General features: G+C 38.0%; 1 protein-coding gene across 1 annotated transcript in view; it reads left to right on the forward strand.

The window, feature by feature from the left end:
- NUBPL (NUBP iron-sulfur cluster assembly factor, mitochondrial) overlaps positions 1-18,229 on the forward strand; it is a gene marked incomplete at both ends in the record, with an annotated part of 253,458 nt that overhangs the window by 172,536 nt on the left and 62,693 nt on the right. The gene's annotated exons all lie outside the window — the stretch shown is intronic.

Genomic DNA, 18,229 nt, shown 5'->3' on the forward strand with positions numbered 1-18,229 from the left:
CATGCATTCGTTTGGTAGTTTGGTTTCCTTTTTGGAGGCGGTAGATACCCAGAAGTGGTATTGGTTGATCAAATGGTAACAGTATTGAGGATACTTAGAAGAATGGGAACAAACTTACACTATTTACATTTTTTTAAACCTGGTGTGATGGCACATGTCTGCAATCCCAGTACTTGGGAGGCTGAGACAGGAAGATCACAGGTTTGTGGCCAGCCTCAGAAACTTAATAAGGCCCTCTGCAACTTAGAGCCTGTTTCAAATTTAAAAAAAACAAAACAAAACAATAACAAAAAACAGGTCTAGGGGTGTAGCTTAGAGGTAAAATGCCCCTGAGTTCAGTCCCCAGTACCAAATAAAAAAAATAAATTTCTTTCTTTCTTTCTTTCTTTCTTTCTTTCTTTCTTTCTTCCTTCCTTCCTTCCTTCCTTCCTTCCTTCCTTCCTTCTTTCTTTCTTTCTTTATTGCAGGTCTGGGGATGGAACCCAGGGGCATTCGACCTCTGAGCTATACCCCCTACCCTATCTTTTATTCTTTATTTTTAAACCAGGTCTCACTGAGTTGCAGAGAGCCTCACTAAATAACTGAGGCTGTCTGGGAACTGTGATTTTCTGCTCTCAGCCTCCCGAATGCTGGGATTACAAGCATGCGCCACCATGCCCGGCTAAATAACATTTTTTAAATATCTAATATGTTTGTATGGTCTAAAGAAAAATCTTTATAGTATAATTGATTCTTATAAGTAGCAGCTCCTCTACTAAGAACAACCAGAAAACAAAACATATCTGAAATTATGTAGTACTAGTAATAAAGTAAATAAAAAGTAAACAAATCTCAAATGTAAGGAGTAAAAAAGAGGATAAGAATAAGGGTCTTCTTTTTTTTTTTTTTTCCTTGAGGAACTGGGGATTGAACCCAGGGGCATTCTACCCCAGCCCTATGTTTTGTTCTTTATTTTGAAACAGGGTCTCACTAAGTTATGGGGGGCCTCACTGAGTAGCTGAGGCTGGCCACAAACCTTGATCCTCCTGTCTCAGCCTCCCAAGTACTGGGATTACAAGCGTGCTCTACCACACCCAAGGATCAGGTTCTTAAGTGACATTTTTTCCCATCCTTTTATTGATCCAAAATTGTTTTTTTTTGATGTGTGGGAAGTATCAAAATGAGTTTAGCTTGGTTTTGTTGGCTAGGATGTCCCTGTCATAGAAAGAATAATTGTATCTGCTAGAAAATTAGGCTGAAAATCTTCAATCTTCATGGATTTTGTATAAATCCCCTCCCTGCTCCTCACCTGGGGAGTGGGAGGGCCATCTCCTCAACAATTCTGGAATGCATCCACTTTGTAAACTATAACATCCGGTATGAACATAATTCATTAATTCCCAGAAGAAATAGAATGAGATAGTTTAGAATGGCAGAGTATGTTGTAGTTCCGTATAAATTTAAATCTCATTTCTGCTGGACGTGGTGGTACACGCTTGTAATCCCTGCGCTTGAGAGGCTGAGACAGGAGGATCGCACAGGTTCAAAGCCAGCCTCAGCTACTGACTGAGGCTCTCAGCAACTTAGTGAGACTCTGTTTCCAAATAAAGTATAAAATAGGTCTGGGAGTATAGCCTGGAGGTAGAAAGCCTCTAGGTTCCACCCCCCAGTACCATACCACACACACACACACACACACACACACACACACACACACAATCACACACAATCTCATTTCTTTGAAAATTTCAGCTGAATTTTTCAAAGGAAATATGATCGTTTTGTAAAATAAGTATGTTTACTATGCCAAGGGAGCTTGACCCTTTTTTGTTCTTATATGAGATATACAACTACCACTGTTAATATCACTACTACTTCTCCATCTTCCTCCACCTTTTCCTCTTCATTTTTTTAAAAAAAGCTTATTTCTTTTATTTTGGTGTTTTGGAATAAAACTATTCTAGATTTACTTTTTCTGTAAGCATTCCCTACAGATATTTTTCACTTTACACAAACAGATTATTGTCAGCCCTTTTTGAAAAAATCAGTTTGAAGGAAACTTAGTAATCAACTAATCTAAAATACTTTATTTTAAAGATGAGAAAAAACTAAGGTCCAGAAAGGTTTCTTGGCTAGCCTATGATCATACAGCTAATTTGTTAAAAAAAAAAAAGATTAGAATTTAGATATGCCAGTTTTCTAGCTAATTTCTAAAAAAAAAAAAAAAAAAGATTAGAATTTAGATATGCCCAGCTCTATAGGTTGTATTTCATATACCTACTTTACCATATACTGGAAAAGTAGCACAATGAAGCTCTTATTGAGTCAGGCATGGTGATGCACGATTGTAATCCTAGCATTTGGAAGGCTGAGACAGGAGGATTGAGGTTTGTGGCCAGCCTCAGCTACTTAGTGAGGCCCTTTGCAACTTAGTGAGACTCTGTTTCAAATTAAAGAATAAAAAAAAAATAAGGCTGGGGGTGTAGTTTGGAGGTAGAGTGCCCCTGGGTTCTATTCCCAGTACCTCAAAAAAAAAAAAAAAAAAAGCTTTTATGTTCTTGGGCTCATGAGGTTCTGCTAACAGAATTCTTCAAAGGCTTATAGAAGTGTAGCACTGTGCCTCATGACATAATTCAAGTCACACAGACCAGATGCAAATCCCAGCTCTCTCATTGACCAACAACACGGTCTTGGAAAGCTTTTATAACTTCTAATCCTCAGTGTTCTTATGTTTAAAATAGAGATTATACTGCCGGGTGTGGCATGCTTGTAATGCTAGTACTTGGCAGGCAGAGACAGGAGGATTGCAGACTCAAAGCCAGCCTCATTAACTTAGTGAGGTTCTCAGCATTGTAGCAAGACCTTGTTTTTAAATAAAAAGTAAAATAGGTCTAGGTTGTGGCCTGGAGGTAGAAGATTCCTGGGTTTTCATCCCCAGAACCACAAAAAATACAAAATAAAATAGGTTATAATGCCTACTTTACAGCAATTATGTATATCTACAGTATCTAGTAACAACCTTATCACACAATCTCAATAACTAGTCCTTCTGCTCTTCTCCACTTGTGATGTGTGGGCCTACCCTTTCACCTTTGTCCTGTTCACCAGCCCAACTGGCAGGTAGCTAGAAGTAAGGAATAAACTTGGCTGGGACAATTCTTCATATCATCCCTATCAGGCAGTGTTGGCAGATTGGTCCCAGAGCAATAATATCCCTCAAGTGCTCTGATGCCTTTTAAGAGCCATTAAAACTTGATCCGTGGTTGTGGGTACTCGGGTACTCTTTTTTTTGGGGGGTGGTGGTACTGGGGTTCCTGGAAGCCCTTCTACCTCCAGGCTGCATTCCCAGACCTATTTTTTATATTCTTGAAACAGGGTCTCTTAAACCAGCGCGGCTGGCTTCGAACCTGCGCGATCCTCCTGTCCCTGCCTCCCCAAGCACAGAGATTACAAGTGTGCACCACCATGTGCAGCTTGTGGGTACTCTTAATGGAGCCCCAGAAAGCAGCTGCTATTGCCACTATAATCCTGCCCCTTCAGGACTGTGAATTTTCTCTAACAAAATTCTTTTTCCTAAAGATTTTCTAGAAGTATATTATCATTTTATAATTTTTCATATTAGAGTGCTGCATGTTTAGATATATTTTATGTATTGTACCAAAGTAGGTTAATCAAGTGATGTTTCTCTTACTAAGAAAAATTGGAAACTTAAGCCTTTTATGTATTTAGAGAGGATTACAATTTTTATACAATTTCTTTTACTTTTTTGTGTGTGCTAGCAATCAAACCCAGGGTCTTGCACATGCTAGCCAAGTACTTAGCCACTGAGCTATACCTTCTCAGCCACTGGTAATTTCTTAAAATAACAGATCTTCTGTAAGTTGGTACTATCTCCAAGTTGTCAGAGTCAGTCTGCTCTATACTTTTGCTTGAAAGATAGCTTAAAAAAAAGAAGGAAGTGATAAAGGAAAAGAAAAATAAGGTTTTCATTTCTTTCTCATAACTTTGTCTTCTTGGATTTATGGTGACTTTGAAGGGATTTATCCAAGTAGCTCTTTTCTCTCCCTTATTTTCCTATAGAAACAAAGACATTTGAAAAAGGATTAGAGAACTTTACCATATGGAGGAAAATGAAAAAATTAGGGAATAACACATATCATTGTAGCTTATAATGTGTAATAATATGTTCTTATCGTATAACTAGGTTCACTCTTATTAGAATAATCTCAAGGATAAGTTTATTATGTTTTGTTTTATCATTTCCACAAATCAGTATGCCATCAACTGAAGTAGAAATCTTTATATTATTCAGATCTCTATGGCATTTATGTTTAAATTTCTCCTTCGTAGGAATGTTTAGACACCAAAATAAATAGGCAGAGTAAAATTCATGGTTCCAATTTAAAGAAAAACACTTATGTTTCACTTTAGATTTATACTGTATATAAAAGGTGCCTTACATGGTAAACATTTTGATTTTATATAATAAAGTTATAATAATAAAGTTGTTATATAATAAAGTTGTTATATAATAAAGTTGTTATATAATAAAGTTATAAGTGGCAACTTGATTTATAGAATCATCCAGTGGCTATTAATTAAACACTGTTAGAGATTGTGGAGAGGACTAGATGTATATGGAGAGTATAGAAATGCAAATAAATGTGTTTTTTTTTTTTTGTGGTACTGGGGTTCCTGGAAGCCCTTCTACCTCTGGGCTACACTCCCAGACCTATTTTTATATTTTTATTTGGAAACAGGGTCTCTTAAGCCAGCGCGGCTGGCTTCGAACCAGCGTGATCCTCCTGTCTCCACTTACCAAGCACAGGGATTACAAGTGTGCGCCACCATGCCCGGCTGCAAATAAATGTTTTTTCATTATAAGGAGCATATAGTAAATTTGGGAAGATAATTATGTATAAAAATAAGAATTCTTAGGGCAGGAAGAGCCATTTGAAATTATAGAAATGAATTGAATCAAAAGTCCTAGGATCTTGGTAATTTGCCTAAAAAATTTGACCATAGAGCTGAGACCAGTCTTAAGTGCATCTCACACCTTTTGTATTAGTTTGTCATAATAACAGAATACTTAATGTTGAGTAATTTAAAAGAAAAGAGTCTTATTTAGTTTCTAGTGTTAGATCCTGAAAGTCCAAGGTCAGGTGGTTCCATGTGTCTGGCCTCTGGAGGAGGGTCCCCTGGTGGATTGTGTCACCATAGGAGAGATCACGTGATGAGAGAGATCACGTGATGATAGAGGAAGTCAGCGAGGTTCAGGAGCCAGCCCTGTTCTTTTATAGTACCTTGCTTTCTGAATAACTAGCTCAGTCTGCAAGCCCTTTGAGGGTCATTGCCTCCATGACCCAATTACCTCACTCTAAGCTGCATCCCTTGAAGGTTCCAATGTCTCTACATTGACACACTGAGTGAGGGCCAAGCTTCTAGCACATTCCACCTTCCAGATGGAGAGGGGAAGCCAGGTTGCAGTTAGGAAGCATTTCTTTTCTTTTTTTTTTTTTTTTTCAAAGCTAGAAGATGTATATTTTCTGATTTGAAACCATATAAAGCTACAATAATTGAAACAGTATAGTACTGTTCTAAAGGCAGATATATAGACCATTGGAGTTAAATACAAGCCTAGAGCTAACTTCTTCCCTATATTGTCAAGTTATTTTTGACAAGGTTTCCACGAAGATTTGGTGGTGGAAATAATAATCTTTTAACTAAATATTGTTGAAAAATAATAATTACATGGAAAAGAATAAAATTGGACCCTTACCTAATCCCACATACAAGTATTAACTCAAACTAGATAAAAGACCTAAATATAAATCTTAAGACTATAAACTTTTAGGAGAAAATCTGGGTCATAAAACCTCACAACACTGAAATTGGCAGTGATTTCTTGGATATGATTTCAATGGCACAGGCAACAGAAGAATATACAAACTCCCTAAAAAATAAAAGAAAATATTGTATATCCAAAGACAATGTAAACAGAGTTAAAAGTTACTAATAGAATTGGATAAAATATTTCCAAATGCTATATCTGATGGTATATTAATATTCCAACTAGAAATCCTAAAAATTAACAACAATAAAGGCAAACAATACAATTTAGAGATAGGTAAAAGACTAACATAAATAATGAATCTCCACAGATAACCAATCTTAGTTGTCTGTTGGATGGAAACTCTTGTTTCTCTGGTTCTGATGAGTGTTACCTATTTCTTCTTTGTAGTTAATCTCTTTGAGTATTTTCTCTAGCGCTGGTTTTGAAGACATAAATTCCTTCAGTTTCTGTTTGTCATGGAAGCTTCTTATTTCTCCATCTAATTTGATAGAAAGTTTTGCTGGATAGGAAATTTTTGGCTGGAAGTTGTTTTCTTTCAGAGTTTGGATTATGTTACTTCAAGCCCTTCTGGCTCTCATGACTTGGTTTGGGAAGTCTGGAGTGATTCTAATTGGTTTGCCTCTGAATGTCACTTGGCCCTTTGTTTTTGTTGCCTTTAAGATTCTCTGCTTGGCTTCCACATTGGTCATTTTGACAATTATGTGGCGTGGGGATCCTCTTCTCCGATCCTGTCTAAAGGGAGTTCTATAAGTTTCCTGGATCTGTGTATCAACCTCTTGCTCTATATTTGGAAAATTTTCTGCTATTACTTCCTTGAAGAGATTGTTGATCCCTTTGGTATCACTTTCTTTTCCCTCCTCTATTCCAATTATTCTTAGGTTAGCTCTCTTAAGATGGGCCCATATTTCTTCAATGTCAGATTCCTGCTGTTGGATATCTTTTTCTAGATTAGAAACTATGCATTCATTTTTGGATTGCTCATCTTCTAAGAGCGAGATTCTGTTCTCCATGTGGTCTAATCGGTTGTTTGTGCTTTGAATTGAGGCCTTTACTTCATTAATTGCATCCTTTATCTCTTTTTGGCTCTCTCTGAGTTCTTTTCGAAGCACCTCTATTATTTCTACAGTTATTTTCCTGATTTGATCTTCTAGAAATCTCTGATTTTCTGTTTTATCAGGTTCTGATGTTGTGGGGTTGTGCACATTCATTATTTCAGTGTTATTCCTCTTTCCCATGATTTCGGAGGTTTGTGCCTTCTCTGGGTTCTTCCCTTGGGTCACTATGGCTTCACTTAAGGTGCTCTGGATCTCGAGTCTGTATTATCTCAGACCCTACTACTCCTTTACTGGGTTGTATCACAGAGTCTCCGACCCAGGGAGTCAATAGAGGCTGCTTTAAACTATGGGGGGTGCCAGGTTGCACACTCTCCTATGGTGTGATATCTCTGCCACCACCACTCCCTCACTGGCTCAAGTCCCAGGAGGCACAATACTGGGATTTCTCCTCTGTGGCCCGCAATTTGACTTACTGTTCTTGAGTATGTAGATGTAGCTGTACTGGACTCCGTGAATTCACTGCTGCTGCCGCCGCCGGTGGCAATATGGCGCCTCTACCACGCCCTCGGCCATGAGGCTGGTGTATTTTTTCTTCTCTGGTTTTGATTTCCACTCTGAATCCCTGCAGCGTGTGCTGAGCTCAGCCACTGGGAGCTTTAAATGCTGTCTGCGCCGAAAGATCCCGCCTGGCTGTTCCGCATTGGCTCACCTCGGCTTGCTGTAGCCGTCCGCTGAGTTCGCCACTGCCGCCGGCAGTATGGCGCTGCTGCTGCGTCCTCGGGCGCGTGTGTCTCCTCTGTGGCCCTGAGCTCTGTTCTCAGTCCGCTTTCTCTCTGGAGCCTGGTGTTTTTTTTGTTTTTCTGGTGATGGTGTTTTCTGGCTATGAAAGGCGCTCTTTTTGTGGTAATGGAGATTGGTTGTTAGCGGGACTCTTAAGCCCCGCTTTTCTCGGTCGCCATCTTCCCGGAAGTCGTTAGGAAGCATTTCTATGTGAGCATTTCTTAAGTCAGGAAAGGGACAAAGACCATATATATATATTTAACATATCACAGGGACAAATGAAAAAATTGTTTTAAGGTTATTTGAATGGCTTTGAATGAAATTTCAGGGACTGCATTACATTTAGATTCAAAATTGTTATATCTCAACACTTTAGAGGGAAATGGAGGTCATGTGTTACCACGTAAAAGAGAACGGGAAGCCTCTTTTTGTAGGCGCAGGTCTTAACTGCTTCTGTCCCTCGTCTTTGCGGTCTTGACTGCTTCTGTCCCTCGTCTTTGCTTCATCTCTTTCTTCTCAATTTCCTCAACACTGGCTTTGTGTTTCTGTTTTCCTAAGCCTTATTTTATTTTTGGCTGACACATAAATTTATATATATATATATATATATATATATTTATGAGATATTATATGATGTTTCAACACATGTTTACATAGTCTAATGGTCAAATCAGAGTGATTACATATTTATCACCTCAAACCTCATTTCCTTTTGGTTGCAATAATAAAAACCCTTTCTTCTAGCTATTTTCAAATATGTATAGGTATATATATACATACATATGTGTGTGTGTGTGTGTGTGTGTGTGTGTGTGTGTGTGTATATATATATATATATATATATAATCAGACATTATTGGTCTCTTTATTATGTGCCAGTTAGACCAGAAGAACAAGTTCTGGCTTTGTCTTTGATTTTTCCATTTTGCTCTTTAGTCCCACTTCAGGTTTAATGCACATATTTGACTTTGTAGCTACATTGCTGAATTCTCTGCAGCAGTGTTGCTCTCTTTATTCACAGAGCATGTGGATTACCTTGGTAACTCCACTTCTAGACTGATTCAGCCTCTCCTGCTGGGATCCTTTGAGTCTGGAGCAGGAGAGGGAGCTGAGAAGGTTTTCCAGAGGTCAGGTTACCAAGAAGCTAATGAAGCTTCAGCTTCCTGCTCTAAGCTTACAGGAGGCCCTGTGAGGTCCTGGCAGCTGTGCATTATTCTAGGTGGAGAGGGAAAGCCAGGCTGCAGTCAGGAAGCCTTTCTATGTAAGCATTTCTGTTATTCCTGAGATCTTAGAGAAAAGAAATCGGATCTCTAAGGCACCGATAGTTTATTGTGATTTTTATTCACATTCTGACTTAATCCAGACTTAAGATAGTTTGACTTTACAGTGGTGGGAAAGCAATACACATTCAGTAGAAACTACATCTAGTTTTGGATTTTGATCTTTTCCTTGACTAGCCAAGTATGGTCTCTTATGACGCTGGGCAGCAGCAGCAAACTACAGCTTCCATTTAGCCACACAGTCAAGAAGGTAAACAAACTGTACACTAGAGTGTACCATGTTGCTAAGCTATTAAATTCAGCAGATTAGGTGTGTGACATGCATTTTTGACTTATGATATTTTTAATTTATGATAGAGACTTAACCCCATTGTAAGTTGAGAAGTATCTATATTCGCCTACCTAATTTTGCATTTGTAATTTTGTATTTTTATTCTAAGAGATGACTACTCAAATTATATATGCTTCAGGCCACATAAAACCTGGATTCAGGTAACAATTTGTATAAGTAAACACTAGTTCTAGAGAATCTTCATTCTAAAATCAATTCTTTTGGTGGCTCTTTTATAAGAGAACTGGAATTTCCTGGTAAGTATATTTCAGTGCTAGTGTAACGAATGCCATAAATCTGGAACTCAACTCAGATACTGACTAGTTCAGTCCAATTCTAATTAGCAAATCTTTATGAAAAGCCTACTATGTGTGATGGTGGTGCTGGGTGAGGTACTTTTTTCCAGATAGCTTAAATTAAATTTAAGAATCATCTGAAATTAGTTTCTTTAACATTGAAGTATTTTTTAGTAATGGGAACTTTATTCTCAGAAATAAGAAATTGGAGGGAATGTGACAAATATGGTTAAATGCCAAAGATTAATGATTTTAAGCTATTGGCACCAGTCATTCAGTGTCTGAAACAAAGAAACTTGTCAGTCTGACAGTGCTCACAATTTCAGTGCCGAGGATATAAAATGAAAAGTTATTTATTTTTCAGTGCTGGGGATTTAACCCAGGGCCTCATTCACATTGGGCAAAGGCTCTACCACTGAGCCACTTTCCCAGCCCATCCTTTATCTTTTTAGGATTTGGTTTTATATATGGTAGCCATTGGATAACCTTGGTGGTTCCATTCTTGGTCTTTTGAGAACCTCCATACTGATCTTGATAGTGGTTATAATAATTTACAACCTTCAACAGTGTATAAGAGATTGTATTTCTCCCATATCCTTGCTTAGGTTTATTATTGTTTTATTCTTGATCACCATTTCTAACTAGAGTTAGATACCATCTCAGTGTAGTTTTGATTTGCATTTCCCTGATCGCTACAAATTTATACATTTTTCATATATTTATTGGCTATTTGTATTTCTTTTGAAAAGTATCAACTCAGTTCAATAGCCCATTATTTTTTTTTATTGGTGCACTGTATTCATACATCATAGTGGGATACAAACTTTTGTAGACATACATGCACACATCGCCCAGTCAGCCCCCACCCGATCCCCACCCCATTCTCTCCCCATCCCTCCCTCCCATGCTAGGCTTAGTGGTTGACATCTAGTATTATAGCAATTTATCCAAAATTAAAAATGATAATTTCACATAACAGTTTCATATGTCTGATACCAAGCTTTTGATGACTTAAAGATAACATTTCAATATTTCTTTTTACTTTCTTTCTTACCAGAGAATATTTTTTTTCTATTTTTTTAGGTGAAACTATCATATATTTATATATTTATTTTTCAGAAAAAAACTCTATCCTAATATGGAATATGGACTCTAGATACCCAAAACGATCTTGAAATAGAACAAAGCTAGAAGATATATATTTTCTGATTTCAAACCATATAAAGCTACAATAATTGAAACAGTGTAGTACTATTCTAAAGGCAGATATATAAACCATTGGAGTTAAATAAAAGCCTAGAGCTAAATTCTTTGCTATATTGTCAAGTTATTTTTGACAAGGTTTCCACGAACATTTGGTGGTAGAAATAATAATATTTTAACTAAATATTGTTGAAACATAATAATTACATGGAAAAGAATAAAGTTGGACCCTTACCTAATCCCATATACAAATATTAACTCAAAATAGATAAAAGACCTAAATATAAATCTTAAGACTATAAACTTTTAGGAGAAAAATCTGGGTCATAAAACCTCACAACACTGAAATTGGCAGTGATTTCTTGGATATGATTTCAATGGCACAGGCAACAGAAGAGTATACAAACTCCCTAAAAAATAAAAAAAAATATTGTATATCCAAAGACAATGTAAACAGAGTTAACAGTTACTAATAGAATGGGATAAAATATTTCCAAATGCTATATCTGAAGGTATATTAATATTCCAACTAGAAATCCTAAAAATTAACAACAATAAAGGCAAACAATATCATTTAGTGATAGGTAAAAGACTAACATAAGTAATGAATCTCCACAGATAACCAATCTTAGTTGACTGTTGGATGGAAACTCTTGTTTCTCTGGTTCTGGTGTGTGTTACCTATTTCTTCTTTGTAGTTAGTCTCTTTGAGTATTTTCTCTAGTGCTGGTTTTGAAGACATAAATTCCTTCAGTTTCTGTTTGTCATGGAAGCTTCTTATTTCTCCATCTAATTTGATAGAAAGTTTTGCTGGGTAGGAAATTTTTGGCTGGAAGTTGTTTTCTTTCAGAGTTTGGAATATGTTACTCCAAGCCCTTCTGGCTCTCATGACTTGGTTTGGGAAGTCTGGAGTGATTCTAATTGGCTTGCCTCTGAATGTCACTTGGCCCTTTGTTTTTGTTGCCTTTAAGATTCTCTGCTTGGCTTCCACATTGGTCATTTTGACAATTATGTGGCGTGAGGATCCTCTTCTCCGATCCTGTCTAAAGGGAGTTCTATAAGTTTCCTGGACCTGTGTATCAATCTCTTGCTCTATGTTTGGAAAATTTTCTGCTATTACTTCCTTGAAGAGTTTGTTGATCCCTTTGGTTTCACTTTCTTTTCCCTCCTCTATTCCAATTATTCTTAGGTTAGCTCTCTTAAAATGGGCCCATATTTCTTAAATATCAGATTCCTGCTGTCGGATATTTTTTCCTAGATTAGAAACTATGCGTTAATTTTTGGAATGATCATCTTCTAAGAGCGAGATTCTGTTCTCCATGTGGTCTAATCGGTTGTTTGTGCTTTGAATTGAGGCCTTTACTTCATTAATTGCATCCTTTATCTCTCTTTGGCTCTCTCTGAGTTCTTTTCGAAGCACCTCTATTATTTCTACAGTTATTTTCCTGATTTGATCTTCTAGAAATCTCTGATTTTCTGTTTTATCGGGTTCTGATGTTGTGGGGTTGTAGGCATTCATTGCTCCAGTATTATTTCTCTTTCCCATGATTTAGGAAGTTTGTGCCTTCTCTGGGTTCTTCCCTTGGGTCACTATGACTTCACTTAAGGTGTTCTGGATCTCGAGTCAGTAGTATCTCAGACCCCACTACTCCTTTACTGGGTTGTATCACAGAGTCTCCGACCCAGAGAGTAGATAGAGGCTGCTTTAGACTGTGCCAGGTTGCACGTTCTCCTATGGTGTGATATCTCTGCCACCGCCCCTCCCCTACTGGGTCAAGTCCCAGGGAGTACAGTACTTTGATTTCTCCTCTGTGGCCCGCATTTTGACTCACTGTTCTTGAGTACGCAGATGTAGCTGTACTGGATTCGGTGAATTCTCTGCTGCTGCCGCCGGTGGCAATATGGCACCGCTGCTATGCCCTCGGCCGTGAGGCTGGCCTATTTCTTCTTGGTTTTGATTTCCACTCTGAATCCCTGTGGCGTGTGCTGAGCTCAGCCACTGGGAGCTTTAGATTTTACCTGCGGTGAGAAATCCTGCCTGGCTGTTCCGCAGCGGCTCACCTCAGCTTGCTGTAGCTGTCCGGTGAACTTGCCGCTGCCACTAGCAGTATGGCGCTGCTGCCGCATCCTCGGGCGTGAGGCCGGTTATCTCCTCTGTGGCTCTGAGCTCTGTTCTCAGTCCGCTTTCTCTCTGGAGCCTGGTGATTTTTTTGTTTCTCTGGTGATGGTGTTTTCTGGCTATGAAAGGCGCTGATTTTGTGGTAATGGAGATTGGTTGTTAGCGGGGCTCTTAAGCCCCGCTTTTCTCCGTCGCCATCTTCCCGGAAGTCTCCTCAATAGCCCATTATTAATTGAGCTTGCTTGCGTGCGCACGCTCTCTCTCTCTCCTCTCTCTTTCTCTCTCTCTCTCGTTATTTTTTTCCTGGTGATTTAACTCAGGGGCATTCTGGTTCCAAGCTACACCCCAGCCCTATTTTATTTTCCCATTTGAAACAGTATGTCAGCTAAGTTGTTGAGGCTTGTCTCAAACCTGTGATCCTCTTGGCTCAGCCTCCCAAGTACTAGGATTACAGGCATGTGCCACCAGGCCTGGCTTATTATTTTCCTTTAATTTAGAAACAAGGTCTTCCTAATAAGTTTCTGGGAGGGTCTCACTAAATTGCTGAGGCTGGCTTCAAACTTGTGGTCCTTCAATTCCAGCCTCCCAAGTACTAGAGATTATAGATGTGCATCATCATACCTGGCTGGTGGTGTTTTTTTTTTTTAGTTTTTAATTTATTCTAGATATTAGTCCTCTATCAGAGGAGTAGCTGTCTAAGATATTCTTCCATTCTGTAGGTTTTCTCTTCAGATTCTTGTTTCCTTTGCTATACAAAGCTTTTTTTTAATGCCATCCTACTTATTTTCAGTTATATTTCCTGAGCGTTGGGAGTCTTATCAAGAAAGTCTCTACCAGTTCATAAATATTAGAGAGTTGGTCCTGTGTTTTCTTCTAGTATTTGCAAAGTTTTTGTCTAATTTTTAGGTCTTTGATTCATCTTGAGTTGACTCTTATGCAAGGTGAGAGAGTGGGGTCTAATTTCATTTTTCTACGTATAGACATCCACACCATTTGTTGAAAAGGGGCTGTCTTTTATCCAGCCTGGTTGTTTTTTTGTTTTGTTTTTTTGTTTGTTTGTTTTTTGCTCTGTCAAAATTCAACTGGCTATAATGTGAGGATTTATTTCTGAGTCTTCTAATCAGTTCTTTTGGTCTATGAATTTTGTGTTTGTGCCAGTATCGTGTTATTCTGGTCATCTGCAAACACAATAATTTCCCTATTTGTATCCCTTTAGTAATTTCTTTCTCTTGCCTTATTGTTCAAGCTAGCATTTCAACTACTATCTTGAATAGTAGTTGATATATTCAAGATATACTATCTTGAATAGTAGGTAATAGTGGGTATTCTTGTCTTGTACCTGATTTTAAAGGGAATACTCTGTTTCCCTGGTTCAATATCATGTTGGCTTTGAATATATCATATATTGCCTTTATGATGATAAGTTTCTTCTAAGCTAGAATTAGGGAAAAAACATAAAAAAAGATAAAAAAAACTAAACTCCAGAACCAGAGAAGGGATGTTTTTGAGATGACTATCTAAGTCAAGGAAAACTAATACTATATCATCAAGTAGAAAGTATAACTCTAAATGACATAAATAAAAAATCACCTTCCTATAATAACACTGAATATAAATGGTCTCAGATAGCCAAACTATGGAGCCAGCCTAAGTAGCCATCAACAGACAAATGGATTATGAAATTATAGTATATACACACAATGAAATTCTATGCAGCCATCTAAAAAACATATACATAATCATATCACTTGGAGAAAAAAATGGATGGAACTTGATAATATGCTTAGTGAGATTAGCCAGTCAAAGAAATTAAAGGGCCTTATGTTTTCACTCATGTGGAAGCTAAAGAGGATATGGGAAATGACGAGAATATTAGATTGCTGAGGGGAGACATTGGTGGAATGGGGGATCCAAGGAGGGAGATAGGGAGGAGAAGGATAAGATTTGATGATCAAAACTATTCAAATAGGCCTTTGTTCGTACGTGAAGTTATGTGTATTAATGTAAAGATGACCTCTGGGGAGAGAGTGAGAGCTGGAGGGAAGCACACAATGAATGTAGTATGCATGTATTTGTCATTCTGAACCTCACTATGATTATATAATTATAATGTACACACATATTATAAAAAATGAAAAGTGGATTAAAAATCAAAATCCAACTACATAATGCTTGCAAGATGCTCACCTTACAGCAAAGATATTCACAGGTAAAAGTGAGAGGATGGAAAAAAAATTCCATACAGATGGAGATAGAAAGCAAGCAGGGGTAGTTACTGTCATATCCAGCTAAGCAGGCTTCAAGCCAAAATTTAACAGATGAGACAAAGACTCACTTTTTACTGATAAAGAGAACAATCAAACAAGAAGATATAATGATAGTAAACATTTATGCCCCTTATGTCGGCATATCCACTTACATAAAGCAAACACTACTTGCTATCAAGATTCAGACCCCACCTAGTACAATAATACTGGGAGGCATCAACATGTCTCTCTTGCCATTAGTTTGGAAGTCTCTTTAGTAAGTTGCTTTCACTTTACTGTGTATCTGAGCCAGGGATATCTATCTCAGTCAAAGGACCCACATAGTGTGTTCATGGTATTTTGATCAATTTCTAACACCACTTTGAGGGGAGATGATTATCACCTGTTTTGCTCATTGTTTCATTATTCTCTTCAGTATGTCAGTTTATCAGTATCAAATACATGTTTCTGTGAAATATGATAGGATTCCTGAAAAACAAATCAATATATAGTGTCAGATACTGATCATGTTTCAGAGTAAGACAATGTTGGGGAAGGGGAGAGATCAGTGGTTATGAGAATGCTATTTCCTAAAGGGAGTACTGATTATTTGCTACTCCCTGAATGTCCTATCCCCATCTTGGGGTCCTTTTACTTTCTCGAGCTGGCTGGGTTGCTTTCCTTCAGAGAGCTGCATCTGTTGTTTTATCGCATCATTAAGGGCTCTGGTCACTTTGTCTCAAGTAGACAGACATTCCATCTTTTCTGTTCTACAAGTATTCTTCACCACCCTGACCTGGGGGACCAAAGAGATTCAAGGACATTCTTTGATAGATCCTTTGATATTCAGACTCTTACCACTTGCTATCTGTAATTCAGAAATTGAAGAAATTTTTAACACTTTTTTTCTTATTTGATCTGAATTTCTACAGCAGGAGCCAAATAAGTTTGTATAGTGAAGGATACTTGTAGTTTTCTTTATAGCAAACATTACTGTCTGATTTTTCTGTCCTTCTGCATGTTTTTACTGAAATGCCAGTTTCATCATAACTGGAATGTGTTTTGTTCATTGCTCTGGAGCAATACCTGGCACCTAATGAGTTCTCAATAAATATGGATTGAATAGATGTATTAATTGAAAGAAAGAGAAAGAAGGAAAGAAGGAAAGAAGGAAAGAAAGAAAGAAAGAAAGAAAGAAAGAAAGAAAGAAAGAAAGAAAGAAAGAAAGAAATTACTAAGCATCTCCTGTGTGGCCATTTCTTGACAGTCTTCTCACTACAGTTTTATAGGAAGGTGGATCAGGGAATAAGAGTAAAATGACACCCTTCTCACTCCCTGCCCTCAAGCCATATTGATCTTTTCTGTTTCCCAAAACTAGTAAGCTTTTCCCTATATACATTTTACTGCCTTTACAGTGCTTCTCTTTTTATGAAATTGCTAATATATATTATTTGTATGCTTATCTTCTTAATATCTTTCTCTGTATCTTGTAAGTTCTGAAGCAGGTGCCATGATACTATTTAATTATTAATAATTAACTCAATACCCAGAACTTAAACATTTCTTAAGTGAGTGAATGAGTGATTAGGAGAAGTACATAATAGAGTCCTATATTTGATCTACTGGGAGTTGGAAAAGTTTTCCCAAGAAAATTTTAAGCTGGGATCTGAAAAACAAGGAGGAATTAGTAATGAAGATCAGACAGAACATTATGGAGCTTAAGCCCAGACTTCATCCTAAAAGCAGTAGAAGCTGGGCGTGGTGGCCCATACTTATAATCCCAGTACTTGGGAGGCTGAGACAGGAGGATGCCAGGTTCTCAGCCAGCCTCAGCTACTTAGTGAGGCCATCTGCAATTTAGTGAGACCCTGTTTCAAAATAAACAATAAAAGATAGGGCTGGGGATATAGCTCAGAGGTAGAATGCCCCTGGGTTCAATCCCTAGTACCACAAACAAACAAACAAACAAACAAACAAACAAACAAACAATAACTAAAAGCAGTAGAAGAGTTATAAGCAAAAAAAAAAAAAAAAGCACAATCAGGCTTGTATTTATATGCAGCCAGCTTCTCAGTGCTGTTCAGAACTGACTAGATGGGGTAACACTGAAGCAAAAAGAATGGCCTGGGAGGTTCTCCTATGTGGTAAGACAGGAGTTACCTCACTTGGCCTCTTGGCAGTGGAGAGGCAGAGAGGTGGATGAATTTGAGAGAGTGTTAGAAGGCAGAGTAGCTGATGGCATTGGGAGAAGGGAATTATAACTCTAAGCTTCTGTTTTAGGCAACTGAGAGGATCCATGGGGATTTCAGGTGATGGGAAATCTAGAGGGAAGAGTTCTTTGAGGAGAAAAGAGCTGGAGATAGCTTTGAGACCTATCTAAATTGAGGTTGAGCATTACAGACGTGGTTACATAGTTACATTCTTTTTTTAAAGCAATGCCTGAGCTGGGCATGGTGGTGCATGCTTGTAATCCCAGTACTTGGGGGAAGCTGAGACAGGAGGATCACAGGTGGGTAACCAGCCCCAACTACTTAGTGATGCCCTTCAAAACTTAGTGAGACCCTGTTCTAAAATAAACAGGGCTAAGGTGTAGCTCAGAAGTAAAATACCCCTGGGTTCAATCCCCAGTTACACAAAAAAATGATGATGATGATGATGACGACGACGATGACGACGATATTAGTAATAATACATGATACATCCCCCTTTCTCCTCCCACAGTCTCATCTCCCGCTGGCACCTCCAAGTGGCAGATTATTTTGGGAGCCAGAGGACAAGAAAGCTCAAGTGATAGGCCCAGGAGCTCAGCTACCTGGGCTCTGATCAGGACAGAGAAGGGTAGAGAAGGGATCTGGACAGATACCTGGAAAGAACCAAAATAGTATTAGTTAATAATTAATAGTATTGGTATGCTAATAAATATTATTAGTTAATACTTAATAGTATTGGTGTGCTAGTTATATTTGAGTTTTTTCTTGTTATTAAATTTTGGTTGGTGCCGGGTATGGTGGTACATGCTTGTAATCCCTGCGCTTAGGAGGCTGAGACAGGAGGATCGCACAGGTTCAAAGCCAGCCTCAGCTACT

Source organism: Muscardinus avellanarius (assembly GCF_963383645.1).
Source record: "Muscardinus avellanarius genome assembly, chromosome: 12".
NCBI lineage: Eukaryota > Metazoa > Chordata > Mammalia > Rodentia > Gliridae > Muscardinus > Muscardinus avellanarius.